Below are 16742 nucleotides of genomic sequence, written 5' to 3'. Positions count from 1 at the left end.
AATTTGGATTTTGATCTGAACTTTAAAACTGCTGCCTATCTCTAGCTGAAACCCAAAAAAAATCCAGTTTGATATGGCTGAAAACAGGCAGCATTTATTGGTTTCAACTGAGTTTCACTTTGGGACTCAAACCTGAAACTTAGGAAGTATAAGCCCAAAAGGATCAAAACATTTAAATAATATTTTCTATCTTATTGTCTGCCTCTTTCCTAATGGTTCCTAGCATTCTGTTAGCTTTTTTTGCTTGCTGCTGCACATTGAGTTTTTCAGAGAACTATCCACAATGACTCCAAGATCTCTTTCTTGAGTGGTAATAGCTAAGAACAGCTTTGGATCCCATCATTTTATATGTATAGTTGGGATTATGTTCTCCAGTGTGCATTACTTTGCATTTATCAACGTCGAATTTCATCTGCCATTTTGTTGCCCAGTTTTGGGAGATCTTTCTGTAGCTCTTCACAGTATGACTTGGACTTAACTGTCTTGAGTAGTTTTGTATAGTTTGGAAAGATAAATGATATTTGCAGATAATATTGGCATTGGCCTCAGAGATATGACCTTAGGCAAGTCACTTCCTCCTATGCCTCAGCCTTCCCATCTGTAAAATGGGAATAAGGATACTTACCTTCTTTAGAAAGGGCAGTGGGATCTATAGATGAAAAGCACTGTATAAAATCTAGGTTAAAATAAAAACAGCTTCTGTAATAGCAGCAAAGAATCCTGTGGCACCTTATAGACTAACAGACGTTTTGCAGCATGAGCTTTCGTGGGTGAATACCCACTTCTTCGGATGCAAGTCTTCTGCTTTTCTGAAGGCATCATACGGTCTTAGAAAGAAGTAGTTACAGGGTAATGCTTCAAAGGTGGAGAGGTTGTCTGGGCCAGCAGGAAAAAGAAAACCTTTGTCCCCTTTAAGGCTTGCATCACCACCCCTCCTTGTAGTCACTCAGCATCCTTGTGAGCTTGAGAAGGGGGGCTCTGTGGCTGATTGGTTGGACAGAAGGGTGTGGCATAAACTTATTGGCTCCCACGCACCCAATATGGGGGGTGGTGGTGTTATAAACCCTTTCTTCTGCCATTGGGTGCCATTCTGAGCTGGGAAGAAAAGCTCTCCCCTGCCCCACTTAAGATTAAAAAAGGACCGGCTTTGGGAACCTTTCTGTGGGCATTATGCTAGTCACAGTTTGGCTTGGGCAATATGCGGTTTTGCCTTCCTCTCAGTAGCCCAAGGACCTAGTGCAGTGGTCTCCAACCTTTTCTGGGTGGCAGGCACCTGAAGACAAGTCATCGAGGACCGTGGCCGGCGGACAAGCATCCGCCGAAATGCCGCTGAGAAGCGGCAACGTCAAGAGGCGTCGCCGCCGAAATCCTGCCGAAAATCAGTGGCATTTCGGCAGTGACGCCTCTTTGTGACGCCGCTTTTCGGTGGCATTTCGGTGGTGGCGCCTCTTGATGATGCTGCTTTTAGGCGGCATTTCAGCAGATGCTTGTCTGCCAGCCAGTATGCGGGAGCACATAGATGCCCCGGTGGGCGCCAGGGCGCCCGCGGGCACCGCGTTGGGGACCCCTGACCTAGTGGATAGGCTAGATTGTAAAATCCATCTTATAAAAACCCAACATGTGCCCAGTGCGGGTAATTGTTCAGTAGGGGTCCAGTTCCTAATAAATGGGAGGAGGATTAGGAAAAAGCATCTCCTGAAGAATCTGGGGAACAGGGCTGGTCTCCTAAAGTCTGGTACAGTGAAAAGACAATGTCTTCTTCCCCAGTCCCTTAACTCTCATATGAGGGGAAGGTGGTGAGGTCCCAGCAATGGTGCTATGACCAGTGGAATGAAGGGGTAGGTAGCTGACAGCAGCCATCTACCAGGAAGACCATCTGCAAATGGTGGCCTGCACTGAACTGAGTTATTGCCATTTAGTTCTTGGAGATGTTAATGAAGTTGCAACACAGTTAAACCACATTCCTGGTGTCTTTCTTTCCTCTTGTAGTATCTGGGACCATAGCAAACACCATATCCTTCACGCCAGGTGAAAGACAACCTATTGGGAGTTAACAACTGTAAGAGAGAATGCATGTGAAGCTTGTGACTATATTACGTTCCATCTGTTCTTTTTTGTGATAAGGCAATCCTATTATGTACATAAAGTACCATTCGTGGGCATATGTAAACTTTTTCATGGATTACAACTACAGAATTAATTGATCCTTCACTCACTGAAGTAAATGGAAGTTTTGCCATTGATATCAATGGAAACAGGGTTGGATACGATAGCTTTTGAAATATGGGACCTTCCTATTGGGGCAGAGAACTAGCTTCTGTCAGTGGAGCTGGGGGTGTTAGCTTGGCTTGTGTTTTCCATTTTGAACAAGCACTGAGGCAGCTAATAATTTACCAGAGGATGCTATGATTAGCACAATGTATGGATCCTCTGAGTCCAAGCTACCTTGCGCTTCAAGGGGGGGCCTTATTTTCTGACAGCTAGGGGGAAACCACAGCAATAACTAGCCAATGCCAGCTGGTCCAGTGCCGAAAGAGTAGACTTTAATTGACAGTGAGGGCTGAATTGATTTTTCACACTCTCTGAGGCTTCATGACAACCTCTTTGAGTCCTTCTGTGGTAAGAAGCACTATTCAGCCAGAGGCTCCTAACTATGTATTTGGGAAATGGAAGGGGGGAATGAATTCATGAAGAAATCTAGGTGCTCAAATTTCAGTGTGATGAGTACCATATGAATACCTAGAAAGATACTAGATTTTTGTTGCTCTTAATATTTCCAAAGGCAGTATTTTACTGGTTTATAACAGTGTGCAAAAATGGGGAGTGATGCTTTAATTTTAGGTTACTATATACATATTAGATTAAATGTATCCCTGGGGTAAATCAATTGTCTCAGTTATATGAATTTGATCCACTGGGTTTAGATTCAATAAATCAATTATATGGCTATATAATATTAATTTATAAACCTCAGAATTGTTTATTAGTCTATGACCACTATTTATTTTGCATTTAGCACCCACATAAGTCTAAACAATTATATTAAATTAAGGCTTAGGAACTTCAATTTAAAACACAGAAAGCCATCACTGTATTCTCAGTGGGAATTTGAGAAAATCACTTAATTTGGGGCTTTTTTCCTCTCATAAAGGTCTCATCTTTATCTTCTTGAGCTAGGGTATTCATCTGCCATCTCTCTTCAGAAAGCCTATTCACTTCAATGACTTTTATTACCTTCCTTTAGTTATTTTCTTTTTGTTTTAGTTATGCTTTGTTGATGCTAATAGAGCAATAGAACCAGAGTTAATATATTAGGCATAACATGGTCTATCCAACACCACATCTACCAGGAAGGTAAATTATAGCTGGGCTGGCATTCACGTGCTACACTCGCTGTGGAGCTCTTGTATATTTCTGTCACATTTCTTAGTTTGACTTGCCCATATACTTTCAAAGGGGTGTCCTGGGAACTAACCAAATGAAAGATATTAACATCAATGAGGGTCATGCACTGCTTTTCTTGTTGACCCCTGAGAAGCTGGAGATTGGACTGCTGTGCTTTTTACAAGAATTTCCTATACAGTTAAAAAAGAGAGACATGGGGGATGAGATAATATATTTTATTGGACCATCTTCTATTAGTGGAAGAGACAAGCTTTCGAGGTACACAGATACAACAATACTACAAATAAAAACATAGTCATTTATGGATGGAAAGTACCATAGGTCCATGAAACCTATAATGTAGAAACAAAAGAATTGCTGTAAACGATCATACCAATTGTCTACCTAGTCCACAATCCTGTTTTTGACTGTGGCCATAACCAGATGTTTTCAAAAGAAGGTATAAAAACTTTATAGTGGAGAATTAGACAATAAAAATGCTTATAAGAGAGAATCCTTTCTAATTCCAGGTAGTTGGAGGTTGGCTTATGTCCTCAAGCCAGAGTGATGATATAATTATGATTTTTTAAAAAATTATTTTAAGGTACCTGTGGATAATATTATCATTCAGATAGTCTTATTTTAATCTTTCTAAACTCTATAATATTTTGTAGTTGTGAGTTCCACAAGTTAATTATACATTATGTACAAATTATTTCTTTATCTGTTTTGAATGTATTATCTTAACTTTATTGGATTAACCTTTTTCTTGTGCTACGAGAAACTGTACATACAAATACCTGATTAACATTAATTTACCATTCATTATTCTCTATACTTCTGTTATGTTCCCTCTTATTCATTTCTTCTCTATGCTAAATAATCTTAATATTTCTAATATCATCTCATATGAAGATCTTTCCATGCTTATCATTTTTGTTGCCCTTTCTAGAGCGTTTCTTTCATTGCTGTATCTTTACTGGTGTGTTGTCCAAAACTGAACACAGTATTCAAGGTGAGTAGGTAATCTTGATTTATACGACAACATTATATTACCATATTATTTTCCATCCTTTTCTTAATATACACTACCACTTCCTTTGCTTTTCTGTGCACTGAGCAGATGTTTTTATTGTGTTATCTGCAGTAACATGCAACTTTTATTCCTAAATTATTACAATTAATTTAGAATCCACCATCATGTATCAAATTCTTCCTTTTAAAGTTCGTTGCTTTACACTTGTCTCCACTGGATTTTATCTGCTATCATGTTGCCCAATTGCCTAGCTTTGTCAGAGCCCTCTGAATTTTCTCATACTCCTGCATTAATTGAAATAATTTAGTGTCATCTGCAAACTTTGTCCCTTTGCCCCCTCTGCCAGGTTATTCATAAATATATTAAATAAATAACACCGATTCTAGAAAATATGCTTTGAACAGCTCACTGTTAACTGCCTTCCATGACCAGATTTGACTGTTTACCCTTTGTCTTTGTTTGCTGTTTCTTAACCAGTTTCTAGTGCATGACAGAACATTATCTCTCACCTTGTGAGTGCCTGGTTTCCTTAATAGCCTGTGTGAAGGACTTTATCAAGAGTCCTAATAAATTACATTTGCTAGTTCTCCTTTATTCACTAATTCGTTAACTCATTAAAGAATCTTAACTGGAGGCAATATTTTTCTTTACAGAAATAGTGCTAGTTTGAGCCAATCAGCTCCGTTTCATCTAGATGTTTTATAACTATTTTCCCCACTAATTTACCTCCTTTTAAAAAAGATAAGTACAAGATATACTACTGGCCAGGCCTCCAGTTAAGTAGTTGATTGCATGTTTTTGTTAGCAGCTCTGCAACTTCTTTTCTAAGATCTTCCAGAATTCTTGAATGACCAATGTCCAGTTCCTAGTCAAACCAATGTCAGCTGGTTAGAAGCAGAAATATTCTATTTTCCACCCTCATACCCCTTTATCTTTAATGCATTTATGTAGTATTTTGGAATACTCCACATGCTAATCAGCCTGTAGTCAAAAAATGCTTCTTGATACTCAACTTGAACCCCTTCTTCCTTAGTGACAACCTTTGTCTTTTTGTTGTCTCTTTATACTGAATAATTTCTTGTATTGAGATCCTTATTCATCCCTCAAAGGTACTGATAGAGATGTCTTCCAGAAATACCTGATCACTTGCTAACACTTTTAGGCTGTCACACCCATCTTATCTCCTTAGGGTTGGTTCCCTCCAGTGCCTGTTTCTTTAATGTAGTTTGTCATAAAGATGGCCCCTCTTATACCATTGCCTTCAAGTAACACTCACTAGAATCATGAAAAGTAAGTTTTTATATAAGGGAAAGAAAGAACAATAGCAAAATGCAAAAAAAAAAAAAGCAAAGGAACAGATAAACACATTCAGTCATAATGGACATTATACAATCATAACTATAGCGTGTGACCAAGGGCCTGATCCAAAGACTATTGAAATCAATGGACTTTGGATCAGGCCCTTAATTTTAGGTCTTTGCTCCGTGTGTACTCCCACTGACTTTGTGTAGAACTGGACCCAAGATACTTGATTGTGTGTTCGCTATCCTTCACCTTCCAGCAATTACTCAGTCAGCAAAGTTCACCCGCATGCCAAGAGTTCTCCAGAGTTCTCCCAGTAAGAGCTCTACAGAAGGTATGGGACACACTGGCCTCCAATTCCCCTTCACTAGAGATCTGTCTCTGAACTGACAGTCCGATTCAAGTTCACCTCCATTTCCCTGGTGGTGGTTTTCTGTCACAGCCAGCTCCTCTATTCTAGAACTCTTTTGCCCAGGATTATGCATGCGTGCATAAGAGATTTGCTGTGATGGCTCCTGATGTAACCTTTAGAATAGTGTAGTGATCTCATCTAACACAGGTGCTTGTATGCAAATTTTAGATTCTCTTTCTGTCATCTCTATCAATGCTGAGCATGTTAAGATCACAAAGCTGTTATGTTCCTTTTATTTTTCCAAATCATTCCCATTATATTTCCAATATTATCCCATTCTTTCACCCTCCCTTCAACACTTTCCAAAACAGAGATGTCCTTTTTATGTGAGTGGTAAGGTAGCATGCTATCCAGTGTATACATATGCTAATTAAGGACACAGGACCATAGGTATTGTACCTGATCCATTCTCTCCTTAGCTCTGTAAGTAATTTCGCCTCTTCTATATCCAACCATTTTGCTTGCATTGCAGCTTTTTACCTGGCCTTCGTGTTATCAGTTACTATAATTGCTTGACCTGTCTTCATTCCACTATCCCCAGATTCACTGAGACTGGTTGAATTTTTAAACCCTGCTCTTCTGGAACTGGATAGGAAGCTTAATTACAGCTAGAACTGAAAAAAATTAATTTCCAGAGTCTCTCAAGCCTGTTTTGGAAAGGACCAGTTGCAGAAATGAGCAGGTAGATCAGCCTTCACCTTTCTGCTGAAACTATCAGTTGTGTAACAGTGATGTTTGAATATGATGTTCATGTTTATTCTCTGTGAACTAGACTGAAATTCAGCTCATTTCACATATACTCAACAGTCATCAGACAAAGTAACAATTGGAGTAGGTCAGATTTTATCCAGTGACCTGCACAAGACATACAATTCTGTAACCCACTACTACTCCCAACAGCATCCAGCTCAGTCCTATGTGGGGGAAATTGCTATTCTTCTGGACTGTGTACTATCAAACATGAAATGTTTTTGTTTTAATTTTGTTCATTTGCTTTCCCTAAGGGTCACTTCTAAAAAGGTGCACAGCATTGTGTGACGTTGCACTCCATATGATTTTATGAAAATATGGTAGAGAGTGTGAATATAATGTAACTGGAATATGCTTTGTGCAAAAGGTCTCTTGTAAGGTATCATTACAAAGCTTATAATTTACTGAGTATGGTCATCCAATTTGTATAAATGTATCATTCTTGTATTTGAAACTAGAAATATGAAATATAACTCTGAGGTCCAACCCGTCACACATTAGTCTTTGAACACACAAGTACTTCTACTGATTATGGATACGCCTGTATCTTGTTTTGCTTTCAATTCTACATGGAATCATTTACATGATTCCACAGTTACATTCTATTTTCTCCTACTGATTAATTTTTAACAAATTCATTTGCAAACCCATTGTGATGACTGTCTGCCAGATCCCCGTATTGAATCTTTGCTTATTGAAGGAACATCTATTACCCACTGTCTTTAAGTGCTTTAAAGATACTTTATTGCTAAGAGAAGGATAATTCAAGCCTGAATGCTCCATTACCTTGAAAAGTTGTTGACCCTAGTCAGGAAGGTTGACACTATGCTCTGGAGTGAAATATTCACCTCCTGAGATTGGCTGTGCCTGGTGCATTGCCCTGTATTTTTAAATCCGATGGTTCTATCTCTTCACTGAATGGGAATGTTCAGGGAAGTAGTTTAGAATTGTTTTAAGTCTCCCTGGCTTATATAAAAGAACAAATCAGTGATTGGAAAAAAGCTGTGCTAAGAGTGTTATGAACTTTTCATTTCTTGATAGCATTAAGAAAACACGGAAAACCAATAGACTCATCCTCCAAAGGAAATTAAAACCTTTACTTATGCAAGGCTCTGCTGGTAGATGTTATTGAACTTAACCTGGTGCTTGCTTGCATGTACTCCTATAACAATAGCAATGATCTGTAATGTAAACTTATTCAACATAACATTATATAAATAGTAATAACAACTAAAGCTGGCACTCTGTAAGTCACCCGGGTTGCCTTTTCTCAAAGCAGCCTGTCTTAAGGGTAGAGGCCAGGGTTAGTATTAAGTTTTGAATTTCCTGCCTCTTTGTGCAGTTTGTCTCTCAATTTTAATTTTATTTAAATATAGCTTTCATGAATTATCTTTCTCAAAGAGATTATTCAAGGAAGATTATAAACTGGTATTTCTCTCAGTGCCTGTTTTATTGGTTCAACATGGTTTTGGTTTTTTTTCAGTAGACGTGTGTCATTGTTGATTTATTTATAAAATGTTAATGTGTAGCACAGAAAAGAGGAACAAAGCAGAATATTGACATCAGGAAATACAACTACACATCTAATCCTCAAAAAGCAGTTAAAAATAAAGTCAAATTAAACAAAGACCTAGAGGAAAGAACGAAGGAAGAATGCAGTATGTATATAAAAACAAGCATGTTCTGTCTCTCTTGGGTACTTCTGTTATTCCCAATGCAATAGTATCTGAACACCTCACAGTTTTTGAAGTACTCATCCTCCCAACACCTTTTGTGAGGTAAGGAAATGCTATTATCCCTATTTTACAGCACCAAGGCACAGAAAGACCAAATGAGTTGCCCAGCATCACACAAGAGGTCTGTGTCAGAGAGGGGATTTGAATCTAGGTATCCCAAGTCCAAGGCTAGTTCCCTAACCATTGGATTATCCTTCCTCGCTTATACTAGTCCTAACTTGTGTTTCTTGTCGTACGTTTCATAAATCAGCATACAGGTGCTCTGAATTGATGAATGAGACCAAGTTCCTTCACATCCACTATCCAAGTTCCCCAAAATGTGAATGGGTTTGGATCAAGTGTTTCATTTTGGATCCATGTTCTAGAGGTGGGTCCAACCCTGATGTCCAGATTCAATCACAGTTCCCCCCCCCCCCAACGTTTATGGGGATTCAGATCTGCTGTTCGAGTTTGGTTTTTTGAAGGAGAAAAATGAAGGGGCTTTGTACATGACAAGGAGAATGTTCTAGGCACAGTGGGAAGAAGGCACAAAGATGGGTGATAATATGGTAGTGTGTTTGTTTGTTTTTTTTAAGTAAGGGTCCTTCTATTGAATATGAAATCCTGGAACTAATGAGAGGAAGAAATTTTGCTCCCTTTGCCAATGCAGAGTGAATGCGCCATCAGTGTCAGAGCACTAAAAATGCACTTGGAAAGATTTGAGACAAATATTGTGCCATCTGCATTTGCTTCTGCTGGCTACTTGAATGGCAAAGCCCAGAGGGCCAGAGGGTTTGTCTGTTTCCAAGGAGCTGTTTGGTAGTACAGCAGAAGCTGTGTCAGAGGAAGTGGTGTATCTCCAGGGGTGCTGTCCACTGTTTGTTTTCTCTGCAGGGCAGTCACTGCTTAATCTTAATCTTCAAAGCCTGGATTTAAGTATATTGTCAACCCTTAACTCTTACTTGTTCATAGCGTCTGCTGGGGGCTTGGCTGCCATAGCAACTAACAAAGAATAGATTCTTAGTTATATTGTATTGAGAATCTGCCTTCTGCTAACAAGATTTTGAGAAATATTGGGGCTCTTCTTTAGGAGCTATTTCCTCTGAGGTGATTTCTGTTTGATCTTCTTTAGTGTTAATGGGAGTTACACATGTACTTAGGGTCAAATCCTGGTCTCTCATAGACACCCAGAAACTCTCTAAAAACAAGAAGTCATACATTTTAAGCAGCTGCAAGTGCCCTCTGAATTTAACACTTGGCTTCATCAATATTCTGCCTTCCTCATTGTGACTTCTGTGTCTAATGCCATTCCTAACATCAGAGCAGGGCTAGACCCAACATGAGCAGGTTAGACAGAAGAAGACAATGGTTGCATGTTCTTACTGGAGAAAGACCGACCTTGAACTCAAATGTAAATTATGCCCATTTTGCAAAGGAATAACTGCTTCATGAAGAAGGTGCATAGATGTGCAAACATAAGGAAGGGAGCTCTCAGGCTAAGGTCTTTTTTTTTTAACTAGTTGAGATAAATCCGAAAAATACATGCAAAATCCAGCATTTGAGAGGTGACATGGATCTGAGACCCGCTTCCTAGTTGTCTGAGTAAATAATCTAGTTAAGTACATTGATACTATGTTGATAGATACTGTATCATTTTTAATCTCAGATTAGGCTAAATTATGTCTGGTTCTGCATGGGTATCCTACAGCAGGGGGAGAATAGGCATAACAAACCCCTCAAATACTCATAAAATTGGGGCATGTTATCGATCCACAATTGTGATCAAATCAATAAACAAAATATTTGGTGGTATAAAAAATGGGATAATACTGGAAATATTCTAATACCATTTATATATCTATCTATCTGTCATAATATCCGTTTCTATGCTCTCATCTTGAATATTTTGTTCATTTCTCATCACACTATCAGAGCAAGGCAACAAATTGTTGGAGGCCTGGAAAGACCTGCATATGAACAGACTGACAAGATTAGGATTCCTTAGTTTAGGGAATGAGGGCATGCAATAGAGGTATATTAAAACAATGAATGGCACAGAGAGAAAGTAAATCATGCATGTCTACTCTTTTTCATATTACAAGAGAGAAGGCACAGTCACTGAAAATGAAAGACAGCAGAGTGAAAAATGATTAAAGCAAATACTTTAATACCCAATGCATAACTATTCTAAGGAACTCACCAATACAAGATATTACTGAGTTGCAAAATTTAACGGGTTCAGAAAAGAACTAAACACTCATAAGGATAACAACATTCACTGTTATTCTAGCTAAGATAAAAAGTATGAGGAATATAGACTTTCATTCATGGCATAAACCAACCATTAAATGCTGGGAGCTTATTAGAGGAGAGAGAAAAATTGTTCTCCTTAACCTCTGAGGATAGAACAATAAACAATGGGCTTAAACTGCAGCAAGGGAGGTTTAGATTGGACATTAAGAAAAACTTCCTAACTGTCAGGGTAGTCAAGCACTGGAATAAATTGCCTAGGGAGGTTGTGAAATCTCTGTTATTGGAGGTTTTTAAGAGCAGGTTAGACAAACACCTGTCAGGGATGGTCTGGATAATACTTAATCCTGCCTTGAGTGCAGGGGACTGGACTAGATGACCTCTCGAGGTCCCTTCCAGTCCTATGATTCCATGATTCTTCTATGAATAGGTTATTGTTACATAGATGTCTCTTGTGAGGGGTATTGTACTTTCATTCTTCTACTGCTCACAGTCAAAGACAAAATAAACAGACGACTGGTCTGATCCAGTATGGCGGTTTGTACACTCACTGGGGCTTTGATGTGGTGACCCTTAGGAGCTGCTGTTAGACACATCTGTTTGTTCAGGCTTCTCCAGGAGGTAATAGGGAAGAGAGAAGAATTGACTAGGAGACAGAGATTGATGGAAAAGTGTCTCTGTGAAGCTGGGAAGGTCTTTGGGAGTTTGGTTTGGTTTTTTTTAAGGAGAAGGTCTTTTTTTTTAAAATTATTTTTGTCAGTTTTATCTATTTAAAAATTGTAGTTTTAACGGCGTCCATGTGTCTGCAGAATGTGATATATGCAAGTGGAAAATATAAACAAACAAATGTAAAATAGGTTGGGCCAGATCCTCAGCTAGTGTAAATCAATGTATTTCCATTGATTCCAGTCTGGCATACAACCTAGTAATCAAGGCCTAAATCCTTCCTTCAAAGCCCAAATACCAACTTTTTAAATTAATTTCACCTATATTTCAGAGCTATGATACAGCTTACAAAAGCGTAGTGCATTCCGGTTTGGCATTGTAGACTGTAATGACTCTCAGTGCCATTCTTTACAGCAATGGGGTAGCGTCACTTGCATTACAAGAGAACTGCCATGCCATACAGAGCCTGTGTCCAGACTCAGGTGACTTTGCTATTTTATTAATGCTCTGGGATTTTTAATGAAGAATTCATCATAGTACCATAAACTGAAGGTCTTTTTCATTAAAACAAATGGAGCTTTTGAAATCAGCAACATTTTGCTAATTAGTGGAGAATTTGAGAAGTAGCTATATATTTATGAGTCTAGTGTCCTGAAACTAATTGGGTTAGAATTTGTTTGTAAATTGGTTGTGTGTGTGTGTGTGTGTGTGTGTGTTTTAAAAAAACAACAACAACAAACCTCATTTGTTGGAAGTCTGATTGGTGACCTCATGGTGTTGACGACTGTATTAACTGAAGTGGCCTTTTTTTGTTCAATGAGAATATTTATTACACAATTTAATCACACTCTTGTATTTTAGGAAGATTCTCAAGATTTAGAAGCAGATTATAACTGAATAACAGGCATAATGCTAAAACAGAAACTAATTAGTTCTTTGGCTGAGTTTATATTAAACTTTAGCATAATATAATAGTTATTCCTTTGAATTTCTTTTTTTTATGGTGTTGAGACACTAGGAAATGGGAATTACCATCTAACTATGTGATGTGTATACATATAGGTGCTATTTAAACAGAGATTATTGTTGAGAGCTAAAGTGGCTTTGATTTTGAAATACTCGGAACACCAATTAATGTCATTAGCTTTGGCATGAGATATGGAAATAAAAACACAAGAGTCCCTCAGAGACTCACTTGTAAAATTTAGATATTTTAGAAAAACACAAAACAGTCTACGAATACCTATATGGGGAGAACTTTTCTGATGGTAGCAGACAATGGCATAACAAAATCCAGTGACTGGAAGCTGAATCTAGACAAATTCAGACTAGAGACAAAGTTCAGATTTTTAACGGTGACAGCAATTAACAATTGGAACAGCTTACCTAGGGTTGTGATGGATTTTTCATCACCTAAAGGCTTTTAGAAAGACATCTAGTCTGGATTTAAAAGATACATTCTAGCTCAAACAGAAGTTATGGGCTTGCTGCAGGAATTCATGGGTGAGATACTATGGCCGGGCTAATGCAGGAGATCTGGGTAGATGATCATATTAGTCCCTCCTGGCCTTACTCTAAGAATCCCAGAACCAATCCCAGCAGACTGAAACTAAGCAGTAAATTTGGACTTCTAAGGCCATCTCCTGTCTATGTATGCAATTTCCCTCTTTCTGTCCTATCTAGTATCAGCTAGAGATGCTGTAGGAATTGTGTTGCCAGCCAACATCATTCAGATTCACCCATTTCTGGATTCCTGATATAACATGTTTTTAACTTGAATGTCCATGATATTATAGTTTCCAAGCAGAATATTCATATTATATTGTTGATGCATATCCCTCCAGGCTAGATGCTAACAGCATGTCCACCGCCTAGGGTAATAGACAGCAGACGAATGAGGTGATGGTGACAGATGGAATCCTTGTTCTCATCCTCAATACATGAATAATGCCACTAATATCTTCATGGATGGGGCCTCTGTTTCTGACTGACTCAGTAGTGGGACCACAATGGACAGGTTTGTTAAAGTAATTGATTATAATAATTAAGTGGTATGTCATGTATAACTTTATTTTTATAATATTTTGACTGTCTGGTTGTTTTATTAGTAACAGTTCATTCACAACAACTAATCCTGAGAATAAACTGACTACTTTTTAGAGCAAAATGTAGACAGTGGGCCTGATTCTGCATTATGTAGTGGCCCCTTTGTACTGCTCTTCTGGCACACAGAGGTCATAAAGCCAATGTATTGGACCACCTGGTAAATCTTCCAGCACAGGGGAAATCCCTAGGCGGCACAGAGCCAGTGTAATGAGAGACAGTTTTAAAAATCTGTGCCTTTAAAGTACTTGCAGCTGGAAGATCTCTTAAATCAATACATGTATCATTCTGCAGCACAAATTGTTAATCACAAGTCAATCTGGGGGCATGATGAAAAACAGTTTTCCAATATAGGCATGCAAGTTGCTGCTTGGTTTACTTTTTCTGTTGGGCTGGGAAACTGTTTTCATGTGCTCCAACCTGCCTGTTGTACCTAACTGTTGTCCTAAATGTAGATGGTATGCTCTTTTGGACAGGGACGGTCTTTTTGTTCTTATTGTACAATGCCTAGTACAATGGCCTCCAAGCACGTGCTACCACAGTACAAATAGTAAATTATCATCCTTGCAGTTAGGAAGACACCAGAAAGATCTCAATGGAGATTTAGGAGTCGCTTTTTACAGTCACAAATGGCTGAACCACAAATCAGTAACTTTTTCTAAGGGTTACTTTATGGTTCTGTTTCACTGGGTAAATATTGACCACAAAAGAAATTTGATGTTTTTCTACTATTAATTTTGACTTTGTCCTATTGATCTTGTTTTGGTGACAAGACAAAGGGAAAGAGCATTTACTAAAATCCCTTGCTAATTTATCTTTATGTAACAAGTAGGAGAAGTGTAGTCAGTAATATACAGACCATTTCTTCAATTCTCTTCTGCAGTTTTCCAGATATATCAAACTCTAGCATAGAACTGTGAGAACTATGCCTATGCCTATGCCAAATGCTAATGCTAAATACAACTAAAAAGCCCAAACTCTTCCACACACAAATGTTGTGTTGTTTTTTTAACTGAAGTATTAAATCCTGCAGTAGTGCTTTATTAACAATTAACATAAAGCAGCGATATTTTGTGCAACTACTGTAGAATCCTTTCAAAAGGGAAGGTAAGCTGGATAATATCTAACATTTACACAGTGCTCTTCATCTTAAAAATGCATTATGGGTAGTCATCCCCAGCAACTCTGTTTAATAGCTAAGTATTATCCCCATAATTATGGAAGACTTTCCATGGTGCTAACCATTTTTGTTGTCTACCTATCTCTTTGTACCGGTAAAGGTTAAATGTTTTATTACAGCAGAAGTCAGTGTCGAAACCGAGATTAGAATTTAGGAGTCCCTGGCACCCAGCCCTCTGCTCTAACTAGTAGTCTGTGTCTGTCTCTGTGTTTCACTAGAGTGATGAAAAGTTTGATGTGTGTTCTGACAAACAACTGTTCCTAGATCTTGCTCTATTCAGCCGCGGTTTCAAAGATCGCTCCCTCAATGTGTCACTTTTAGTGCTGTGTCTCCTGTTTCAGAAACATTCTGCAGCTGCTTGCTTCAAAATGACATGTAAATTACATAACCCGTCTATCACACAAGCTAGTAGGCCTCTGGTGACATAAACTGACCATTTGGTAATTATAGCTCTCTGATTCCAGATTTCCTGCTGCTAAGACAAGAGAAAAGAGAAGAAAACTGATGAGGGATGGGAGAGAGAAGCACAAAACGTCTGATTACTAGTGACAGTGAATCTCACAAAGTGCAGATGTTTGGTATGGAAAACTTATCCAAATGTATTCAAATCTTGTTGGGCTGTGAGGGTTTGTCTAGTCCATACCAGTGGGGTGTAAATTCTAGTTCGCACCAGCATGATGCGCACTAACTGGCCTATGTTGAGCCTCATAGCGTGTTAACGTTATGGCATGTTAATACCAGTGGGCATTAACATAGTACTGTTTGAAACAGAACTACATTAAAGTGCACTAGGGAACTTTTAGTCCACACCAGCATGGTCCTCATGGGCCAATTAATGTGTGATGTCCTGCTGCACATTCGAATTCACACCCCTCTAGTGTGGATTAACACACTGTGTAAACAAGCCCTAAATCTCCCAACTACAGACTCTCTCGTGAGAACTCGATTACTTTCAGGTTCTCAGTGGATCAGAAATAAGATAAGAATAACCTCTTCCCAGATACTTTTCTGCCTCTGCAACTAGTATCAGACAAAACCAGAAAGTGCAGGCACGTCAGAAATTGATAGAAGGGATGGAGAGAAGGGAAATTAGCCACTCCAGACGTACTCTGTCTCAAATATTAAAAAAAAAAGGTTCCATTCAAATTTGTTTCAAGTATGGGTGATTATTTCAATCAGCCATATTTCATCTGACTATTGTAGTCACCAGAAGACATGCTAACTCATTATGTACAAATCTCTTCATGTCTTACATTTTAAAGAGACTAAGGCTTCATCTACACTGCACTTTAAACTTTTGGTGTTAAGGGGAGTGTAAAAAAACCACACCCCAAATGACAAAAGTTTTACCGACGAAAAATGCCGGTGTGAACAACACTTTGTCAGCGAGAGAACACTCCCGCCGACAAAGCTACTGCCTCTCGTTGGGGCGGATTTTTTTTGTCAGCGGGAGAGCTCTCTGCTGCCGACAAAGAGCAGCTACACTGCGCATCTTTTAGCAGCATGGCTGTAGCAGCACAGCTGTGTCACTAGAAGATGAGTAATGTAGACATAGCCCAAGAATATGACCTCAGGAGCCTGTGTAGAAATCTCCCTTCTGACTATTGCCTGGAGCAATATTTGTAAAAGGGAGTATGGACATTGATTATTGCTGCTGCGTATATTTCTGGAGAAATGATCACAACAACAGAGCTAATATGGCAGAAATTGAAAACAGGGCCTGAGAGCAAAAACTAGTAGGTCACTGTTTTATCATTTGAAAGAACAGTGGCGACATGGGATTAAAACTGAGGGTAGATGTGCAAGGAATTAAGAAGATATTTTATGGGCAGAGTGGTAAATGAACAAGATGGACTCCAGTCATAATGGTGTGGTCAATTAGTAGTAGTAATATGTTGAAACAAAGTTTGGATGATGATATGTCACACACTTTACTTCCCTTGC

The 16742-nt window shown here is 38.7% G+C and overlaps 1 long non-coding RNA gene across 2 annotated transcripts in view; it reads left to right on the top strand.

Annotated features, from left to right (window-relative positions):
- Window positions 1–16156, top strand: part of LOC123367347 — a 66915-nt gene extending 50759 nt beyond the window's left edge. Inside the window, exons 1-3 of one of the 2 annotated variants that reach the window (XR_006578420.1) lie at window positions 8870–8987; window positions 13360–13532; window positions 15263–16156. This is a non-coding gene — a long non-coding RNA (uncharacterized LOC123367347). Of the gene's footprint in view, window positions 1–8869; window positions 8988–13359; window positions 13533–15262 lie in introns of those variants that run through there. The other variant, XR_006578419.1, reaches the window with a different exon arrangement.
- The last annotated feature ends 586 nt before the right edge of the window (window positions 16157–16742 follow it).

This window comes from Mauremys mutica, chromosome 3, assembly GCF_020497125.1.
Source record: "Mauremys mutica isolate MM-2020 ecotype Southern chromosome 3, ASM2049712v1, whole genome shotgun sequence".
NCBI classification, from domain to species: Eukaryota; Metazoa; Chordata; order Testudines; family Geoemydidae; genus Mauremys; species Mauremys mutica.
This window is presented reverse-complemented; position numbering and strand designations above follow the sequence as displayed.